The following is a 10,141-nucleotide window of genomic DNA, read 5'->3' on the forward strand; positions in this document are numbered from 1 at the left end:
AAAAGGAGGAACGAGGAAAAAAGAAACAGTGATATGGACAACAGCCTTGAAAATACTCCAACCAAAATAAAAATAAAGAATAAAACAGGTAACGACAATTGTAGAAAGCCAATGAAGGAAAAATGAATAACAGAAACCGGAGACAATAAAAAATGTAAAAAGGCAACGATTATGAGGCGAGAGAAAATCTACGAGAGACTGTGAGGCCACGTCATACCAGCCGTGTCACTGGGAGCACATAAGGCCAATATCGTTCTTACTTACTAAGGGATTTTCGCCCTACTGATGTTTAGTACAGAAGGTTCATATCACCCTCGCTGACTAAGGGATTCTCGTCCTACTGATACCGGTCCACATAAGGTCCTTATCTTCCTCGCTGACTATGGGAATCTGGGCTTTAGTGACACTACCACCAGGCAAGAGGCTGAGCACAGTGTGGTTAGCCAGCAGAGAGAGAGAGAGAGAGAGAGAGGACGCTCAAGATGAAGGGGAGAGGCCAGAGGGATGAAAAATGGAAGGACAGGAAAAGAAATGCGAAAGAGAGAGGGAAATAAAAAGAGAGGAGAGAGAGCACGGAAAAGGTGAGAGAAGGGAGGAGGACAAGAAAAAGAAAAAAATGGAAAAAGAGAAAATGAAGAGGACAAAAAAAGAGAGAAGACAGAAAGCAGGGAAAAGTGAAAAAACGAAGAGAAAGAAAGAAGAGGAAAGAGATGGGAAGGTGATAAGCCAGGAGTGTGTGATTGAAGTGAGATTATGAAGGACAGAAGGGAGGTGGAGGAAGCCAGAAAGGGATGATGATGAAGGGGAGAAGGGGAACTGGAAGAGGGGAGAAGCGAAATCAAGGAGATGGGGGAAATGAAGGGAGTCAAAGAGAGATGATGATGATGGAGGAAAGAATGAAAACAGGAGAAGAGAAAATGAAAGACGAAAGATGGGAAAACGGAGGAAGGGGGGTAAGAAGAGAACGGGATAATGTGTTTCTGAAGAGGGTAAAAGTGTGATGATTTCGATACAAGAAAGTGGACGAAAAGCAGATTAACACGGGGTAAAAGGAGTGTAAAGGTTGGCTGGACTGCGTCAAAGTGTGACTGACAAAGTATTGGACTACTGGGAAAAGGAGAGGGGGAGGATCTGAAGTAAGATAAGTGACAAGTTAAGATTATAAGTAGAGAGTATGAGAATGTTTAAGAAAGATCGAGTGAGTGGGGTGGCCGGAGGGAGGTGGAGACGACCAAAAGCAAGGTACTGAGCTAAAGTAGGAGCATGAATGGAGAGTGAGATACTGGGAAAGCACGTGTGAAAGTGAGATGGTTGGAGGGGATGGAGGAAGACCAAGTTCAAGACGATAAAGACACAAGGAGAATGTGGGTAGGACGGTTGGAAGGAGGAGAGATAACCAAGATCAACGCGAAGAGACAAGCCATCAGAGTACAATATATGAGGGACGGTGGTGTGTCATGTGCCAAGTCGTTTCTGAGTAGGGACTAATAGATTATTCTGTCAAAGCCACTATAAATTAAATGTATCGTTAGGCAACAGGTATACAGACAGACAGACGGAAAAGGTGACTGAAAAACAAAAGGAACGATAAAGAAGAAAGGAAGTGACATCATAAGAGAAAGTGCAATGTGTGGGATAAAGACGATAAGTACAAGCGAGATGTGATAAAGATAAAGAGTTGGTTAAACAGAAGAGAACTGAGATGGAGGTGGAGTATGAGAGATAAGACTGAGAAAGACGGTGGAGGAAGATGGCAGAATGGTTCGAAGACAGAAGAGCATCAAATGGAAATTACTATATTCTTTAGTTCCTGCTTACTATATTCTGTTGTTCCTGCTTACTATATTCTCTAGTTCCTGTTTACTATATTCTCTAGTTCCTGCTTACTATATTCTCTAGTTCCTGCTTACTATATTCAATAGTCCCTGCTTACTATATTCTCTAGTTCCTGCTTACTATATTCCCTAGTTCCTGCTTACTATATTCTCTAGTTCCTGCTTAGTATATTCTTTAGTTAAACGGTGGCCACTGATACCAAAAAAAATATATATATATCATGATGGTGAAGAGATTAATTGGTTGTCACTGCAACATTATTCCTTATCCTGGTCTCGCTTATGCTGGTTCTCTCTCTCTCTCTCTCTCTCTCTCTCTCTCTGATCTGAATACGTAACTACAAAGGTTCCTGACGTCCACAAAATTTGGTGTGAAGGAAGAAGAAGGAAAGAGAGGAAAGAGGAGGAGGGGAGGGAAAGAGAGGAAGGAGAGGGAAAGAGAGGGAGGAGAGGGAAAGAGAGGAAGGAGAGGGAATGAGAGGGAGGAGAGAGAAAGAAAGGAAGGAGAGGGAATGAGAGGGAGGAGAGAGAAAGAAAGGAAGGAGAGGGAAAGAAAGGAAGGAGAGGGAAAGAGGGGGAGGAGAGATAAGGGAGGAGGGAAAGAGGGGGAGGAGAGATAAGGGAGGAGGGAAAGAGGGGGAGGAGAGATAAGGGAGGAGGGAAAGAGGGGGAGGAGAGATAAGAGAGGAGGGATGGAGACAGCGAAGAGAGGAGGGAAGAGGAAAGAAGGAAAAGGAGAAAGAAATAAGGCGGTGATATGTAATACGAAAATGTGTGTGTGTGTGTGTGTGTGTGTGTGTGTGTGTGTGTGTGTGTGTGTGTGTGTGTGTGTGTGTGTGAGAGAGAGAGAGAGAGAGAGAGAGAGAGTAGCCAAAAAAGGAAGAAGACAAATGGCAAGGAACAGAGGATGGGATAGTAAAGGAAGGATAATAAAGGATGCAATAAGGAAGACTGACGAGTAAAAATACAAAGAGAGGAAGAAACAGACGAAGGGGGAAGGAAGGAGGTAAGGAAGGGAGGAAACTTAGGATGGAGGTAAGGAAGGTAGGAGAGGTAAGGAAGGGAGGAAAGAGGTAAGGAAGGGAGGAAAGATTTAAGGGAGGAAAGAGGTAAGGAAGGGAGGAAAGATTTAAGGGAGGAAAGAGGAAAGGAAGGGAGGAAAGAGGCAAGGAAGGGAGGAAAGAGGTAAGGAAGGGAGGAAAGAGGTAAGGAAGGGAGGAAAGAGGTAAGGAAGGGAGGAAAGAGGTAAGGAAGGGAGGAAAGAGGTAAGGAAGGGAGGAAAGAGGTACAGACTGGGATATTAAGGCAAGACGGAGTAAATTAATGCCAAGGTGCTCGCTAATTAGTGGGAATTTTTGCGTACAAGTTTAGTTTACCTGTACTGAGGCCCCGCGTGACTCACTCTCTCTCTCTCTCTCTCTCTCTCTCTCTCTCTGGCTACCGGTGTTCACTACATTTTCAAGCAGGGGCAAAAAGGAATTGTATAAGTCTCAAGAAAAATAAGAATTACGTTCTGACATCAACGAAATGGAGAGAGAGAGAGAGAGAGAGAGAGAGAGAGAGAGAGAGAGAGAGAGAGAGAGAGAGAATTATCATAGGAGAAAGACAGGCAAGGAGGGAGGGGGGCAGTGACCATTATCGTGCCAATAAACTGTTAATTGCCTATATGGTTATTAAAGGGTTAAATACAGCTGCACTTTCGCATCTATCTATTTATCTATCTATCCATCTAGCTACCTACCTCCAGATCCATCCATCCAGGTATGTAAATATCTACTTACCTACCTACCTACCATTCTATCCATCCAGCTATATAAATATCTATCTATCTATCAGTCTATCTATCTATCTATCTATTCATCTATCTATCTACCTACCTAGCAACCCATCCATCCATCTAAATATCTATCTATCTATCCATCCATCTATCCATCAATCCATCTATCTATCTATCTTGCTGGCTGTTTCTATTCCCTGGCTCTGGATCCTATGATGGCTAACCACAAATGCATCTGACACACATACATACACACACACACACACACACACACACACACACACACACACACACACACACGCACACGCACATATACAGTATACATACGCTAAAACGGACTCAATCAGGCTTAGGACGTTGCTATTAAATTTACGTAGCTACAGTGTGTGAATTGGTGTAGTGTTGGGTCAGTCCTACAGCCTGAACCAAAAACGTGGCTACCTATGTGAGTCTAAGCCTGTGGTTGAGAGAATGAACCAAGGGATGAGCAAAACACGTCCACTATACTCCTCTCACTCTAAGCTGGCCCAGATTTTCGTCCTTTTGCAGCTTATTTAACGTTGATCAGTGGCAGTAAAAGATAATACTATGGCTCTACATCCTTTTCGTGACACATCTTCGTGACTAACATCATAGCCTAGTGTTAATCCACTGTTACAGTTCAGCAGTGAAGATGGAAGGATGGCAATTTTAGGCCAAGTCTGGGTAAAAAGGTTTTAGCAAGGGGTCAACTCCCGCAGATTTTTTATTTTTTTATTTTATTTATTATTATTATTTTTTTTTTAGGTCGCGGGAAAATCAATGGATACAGTGGCAGCGTAAAACGGAGCACCGGCGCAATCTGTGAATCAACTCACTCAATGGGTCGACAGTTGCTATTTTTCATGATCTCTCACTGTGATGGGGGAAGAAAATGAGGAGGGAGATCAATGGGTGATGGGAAGGGAAAGTGGTACAGGGAGGGAGAGTGATAAGAGAACGATGGGAAGGAAAGGTAGGACAGGGAGGGAGAGTGATAAGAAAACGATGGGACGGGAAGGTAGGACAGGGAGGTCGGAGATAAGATAGTGATGGAATGGGAAGGTGGGACAGGGGTAAGCAGAGAGGGAGATAAGTATGAAGGGAAGGGATGAAGCGACAGGGATAGAGATTGAGGAAGGGAGGAAGACAGAAGTGTGATGAGACGATAAGGTGGGACTGGAAGGGAGGGTGCTGGGGATGAATGGGAGGATAGGAAGGATGGAAGGGTGATGGCTAGGAATGGAGGGACAAAGAGGGAGGGAGGAAGGGAGAGGAGGGTGATGGGATGGGTGATACAAGCGCAACCAACGCCACCCTCACCCCCAACCATCATGTTTACGGGTGGCGGCGGAGATGGAGAGCAATAACGCTGAGAGTGGACGACACTGGCGGCACGGCAGGTGATGGACGGTAAAGTAGACGACACCTGACACTGACAATGAAAAAAAAACTGTGTGAAAAGAGAACACTAGATGAACAAAATGGAAGAACACAATGAACCTAAGGAGAAAAATGGAGTGATGTGGAGAAGAGAAGAGGTGAAGAGAAACAATACCCGAAGGAGAAAATAGACGGAAGTAAGAGAAGGGAAAGGAAGAGCAAGGAAAAGAAGAGGAGACAATATGAATAAAGCAGAGGTGAGAAGAACAATAAAGCATGGAAGAAAATGAAGTGAAGAAAAGAGAAAGGGAAAAAGACAACAGAACAACGAGCAAGAGGGGGAAAAACGGAAAAGAAAACACACGTGAAACTATTGTATTTTTAACTCATGATCATCTGTTTCCTCCGACGCCCAAGCTTCCTCTCCAACACACTCATTTTCAATTTCACTAACTTCTCTTTCATTTTTTTTTTTTTTTCAGCTGCTTCCGCACACCTATTTATTCCCGTTTTCTGACCAAAAAAAAAAAAAACATGCAGGGGGATTCGTGACCTGCTCTGTCACTATCACTTTAACTCATTCTATTTTTACCGTGACGAGCTCAGTGTCATTCAGCGGCATTCTGTGAGGTATTTTGACATTTCATACCATTATAAGAGTATTTAGAACTGGTGTTGCAAGAGCTGATGATGACACTCGTGAGGGTTACATAAAACGGATAATGACAAATTTCACCCTTAATAATAGGCTCAATCACTCACTGCCCTACTGAACACACACACACACACACACACACACACACACACACACACACACACACACACACACACACACACACACACACACACTATAACCAGTATTAATTAAGTTTCCCGGTCATTTATAAGATCTAGTAAATACATCAAACATGTCACTATAAAAATATCACTTGACCAAATAAAGCCAAGTGTTTTAAGTGTATTCTTTTAACACTAAACTACACTGGGAAGACTGGGGGGGGGGGTTGCTGGGGAGATAGGGGGTGGAGGGATGCCCGTTGAATAATGACCTCCGTCGAACCATTTACGGCAAATGATGGTGTGATTGACCTTTGAGTGATGGTTCTAGTGAGTCAACTATATAACAACTCTCCACACAGGTGGATTTCTCCCGCGATGAATGAAGACACCAAATTAAGGCAACAATTTCACACACATAAAAGAAGAGGAAGTGATGTTAATAAAACGTGGTGTGAAGGTGCCTGTCTACACTACGACCAACTATGGTGTGTAACGTCAGACTGGTTTTCTAAACAAACACAAGGTAGCTAATTGCGACTGAAAGGGGAAAATGAGTTATGACCTGATGTTGAAATGTTGTGGTGGAGGAAGTGAGGCTCAAGTCATCTTTACAGAGTGTCAAGCTTACTGTCCTATGACACCATCATCATGTCAGTCCCAAGTCAGGTCAAGTGAGAGGAGGTGAAGGTCACAAGTAAGCAGCCAAGAGCGTGTGACCCTCAGAGAGTGTGAGTAAGGTCAGACTCTCGCCCTTTCCACCTCTCTTAACTAGTAGAGGTAATTTTTGGCACAGCGCTGATATGCAAGGTCACATCACACCAATCAATGATCTGTCCTCACACTGCCACATCTCACACTTATGTCACTCCTCTTCGTGCTCTCGAACCCTTCACCCGTTTACACCACTCCACGTATCGCCTCACATGTTCCACACACCATTTCCATTACTAGCTTTACCTCTTCTCATCCTCCCAGTCTTACTCCTCTTCACGTATCTCTAATATTCCTCACACCCCTTCTTTCATTAACCTCTCCTCATCTTCCAAAATTTACTCCACCTCTTTTATCTCATGTCACACACCCCACCCCTACCTCACCCAACCTCACACACCCTCTCCTCTCTCTCTCTCTCTCTCTCTCTCACCAAGTCCCTTACTCCCCCATCCTTACTTATACCCATACTTCCTACATCATCCCCACTCATTCTCTTACGTCACAGATCTGTTGGTCCTTTCGTGGCTATTTATTATAGGGAGGGTGACAATTAACAAACCTATTCTGAGTTACAAAAAAATAAAAAATAATATAAATACAAAAGGTAGGAAGGCTTTCACTTAATTTCTAGCACTGTCTCTGCACAGCACCATCTCTCTCTCTCTCTCTCTCTCTCTCTCTCTCTCTCTCTCTCTCTCTCTCTCTCTCTAAACTTGCCCTCCAATACCCCTTCTCTCGCTCCACCACCTAAACCTCCCCTCTCCCGCTGTTCCTCTGCTCCCTGTCACTTACTCTTCCTCCACTTCTACCCTCACCCCCTGCACAGCCTCCCTATAATTCCTTACCCCTTATCCCTCTCTCATCTTTTCTCAATAGCCCAGACTTACACCTGGTGACAGACATGATGAAGATGGGGTAGTAACAGCGAGGGAAAAACAATAAAGCAGAGAGAGAGAGAGAGAGAGAGAGAGAGAGAGAGAGAGAGAGATACTTGTCACTGAAATGTGTCAACTACAACACCGTAATTATTATACCACCGGGTACACATTAACTTCCCATTGGCTACCCTAGGAAATAAAGTAGTAAACTAAAAGTACTGTTACCTATCTGTAAGTCAATATTCGTGTTAAGACCTACTGGCAGTCTCTCGGCTATGTATAAGGAAGCTGACATGATTACGCAATTCGGTGTATCGGGTCCTGACCATGTAATAATGTACAGAAGACACCAAACACGGAAAATATCAACCGCTATTAAACTATATCGCATCCTAGGCATCAAAGTGAGGTGTAATTATACTGTATGGAAAACCACATGAAACACATTTGGCCAGTATCATGGAGTACTAAGGGACACATCATGCAAAGTCACATGCTTCTTTAAAAAAAAAATCACGACTAATTAAACGTTACGGTTTATGACAAAGTGCGGCTACCTTGGGCAACCCTCTCCTCTTTGCCAGGTTCACAGAAAATGACTACTGGCTAAAGTGAAGAAGGGAGACTGCAATAGATCTCGCCTACATCGCGTATATCAGCCTTGAAATTTGCTCAGCTCTCCCCCCTTCCCCGCAATCCCTCCACCCCCCTGCCATATTTCCTGTGCAACCCAGCCTTCACTCTGAACAGATTATCAGACAACAGATTACAGCAGTAAATATCACGCTGCCTGGCTGGCTGACTGGGGGGAGGACACAATATGTTACAAGTGGGCAACAAACACACAGTTGGTGACGGGAGATTGTAAATAAACTCAGCTTAATTTATGCTTTAAGTTTTAAGAGAGAATTAGTAGTTTTCTAACTTTAAGTTAGCGGTTTCTCTAGTACATTCAATGACATTTTCGTATCAGAACGGGAGGGGGGGGGGGGAATCTTCTCTATGCCCTTTCCGTCAGAAGGGATGAATTAATGTAAAATGAAAAAAAAAAAAATCCCTTAAATTTGGGGTGAGACAACTACTGTACGGTATTACGCATAATGAACTAACCGACAAAGCTGTAGAAACTCAACCACGGTAAGTGAAATCTGCATTAACTAAGGTTTAAAAGTACCAGCTCATGATCAGCAAGATGTTTATTCCATATTTCTTGTGCGATATAATGGATAACTTACGTCCTTCAGGCCCGCCAATAACTCGTACGGGAATATACTTACAATTTATTCACTACGTCACATACGATCAAAGCAGTAATTATAACAAGAAACAATATAAAACAGTACCAAATGCTGAAATACCCTCACCTGCAAGGATACTATGCATAAACAACCCATTTGGGTCCCTTAGGGTGACTACTGGCATGTTGTGGAGGCTGGTGTGGGGGGCAGCAAGGTTGAACAAACTCAGTTATATCTTTTCACTTCACCACACATCACTTTCGTTCACTAACATCCTGGCACAGTCACTGACATCTTAAGTGTCCACTCTTCACATGCGACACGTTTGCAGTTATTTGATACTGAAGATACTGGTCATCATAAGAAGAAAAATCCAATCACACACACACACACCTTGTTTACATATTGTAGTGAGCAAGGTTGACAATAATCACTATGGCAACGGTTATTTTTATTTTCATAGTTAATCTGAAGATGTATACTCTTATACTGTATAACATTAATAAAAACTAACACTCTACAGAAACAGGAGATCAGTATGGTTTATTATTTTAATAAAGGAAACATTGTAACCTCGCTAGAACGCGCCCTTTATTGACATCCAATAACTGATTCGGCAGAGGAACTGCCGAATTTTTTCATTCAATTCATTCATTCATTGCCAGACGCCATGTATCCCAAATGGGGTGGTCAAGGGCTTAGAGTTAATTGTTTTACAGGGAGGGGCACTAATCCTCCACCAACCCCACTTGACACGTAGGGAGAACGTTATGCCAACAGCATCTGGTGTTCCCAGCGGTCACCCATCCAAGTACTAACCAGACCCAACGTTGCTTAACTTCGCTGATCGGACGGGAAGCGGTGTACTCAACGTGGTATGGCCGAATGGGCACCTTTAATTGCAAATTACGATTTTACTTATATCACTATATCTCTTCACGCAAATCTTATTAAGAAAATTTAATTAGCACACTGTTTGACTTTTAATGAGAAATCTGGTCTTACCACGTACTCTTTCTGTCAGAGTGAAGGCTGTTTAGTTGTTTCGGTTTATTTATAAAGTTATTTCAGAAGTCATGTCAAATTAGTATACAGATGTTTTTCATACTATCCACATGCAAATACTGTATATATACGTTGGAACATTGGCGACTTAATGGGGAGGGGGGGGGAAAATAACTTTTCTTCATGTAGGCTACTTGTATGGAAGACTGAAAAAAGTTGTTTAATAATAATAATAAAGTAAAACAAACATCCACGTTTCGGTCCCGTGTAGCCATCTCTAAATATTAAACTAGTAGCCTTTATCATTCTTTTTCTGTGCCTGCCCTCCTGTCTTCCTATTTCTCCCATCTTTCCTGTCACTTCTTATTGCTTTTCTTTCCTTTACAGGTGGCTTTACATTGAGTGACAAGCCAAATGGTTTCCTGTAAGCCAAGAAACCATTTACAGCGCTGGGTGGTAACCATATAACCATACGTGCTCCCTACGTGTCAACAAGTGGGTTGGTGGAGGGTT

At 43.0% G+C, this 10,141-nt stretch overlaps 1 pseudogene; it reads right to left on the reverse strand.

The window, feature by feature from the left end:
• Positions 1-9,395: 9,395 nt before the first annotated feature.
• On the reverse strand, positions 9,396-9,512 carry LOC145397713 (5S ribosomal RNA; annotated as a pseudogene).
• Positions 9,513-10,141: the final 629 nt, after the last annotated feature.

This window comes from Coenobita brevimanus, chromosome 42 (genome assembly GCF_032717465.1).
Source record: "Coenobita brevimanus isolate Jiangsu-jjx chromosome 42, ASM3271746v2, whole genome shotgun sequence".
Classification (NCBI taxonomy): domain Eukaryota; kingdom Metazoa; phylum Arthropoda; class Malacostraca; order Decapoda; family Coenobitidae; genus Coenobita; species Coenobita brevimanus.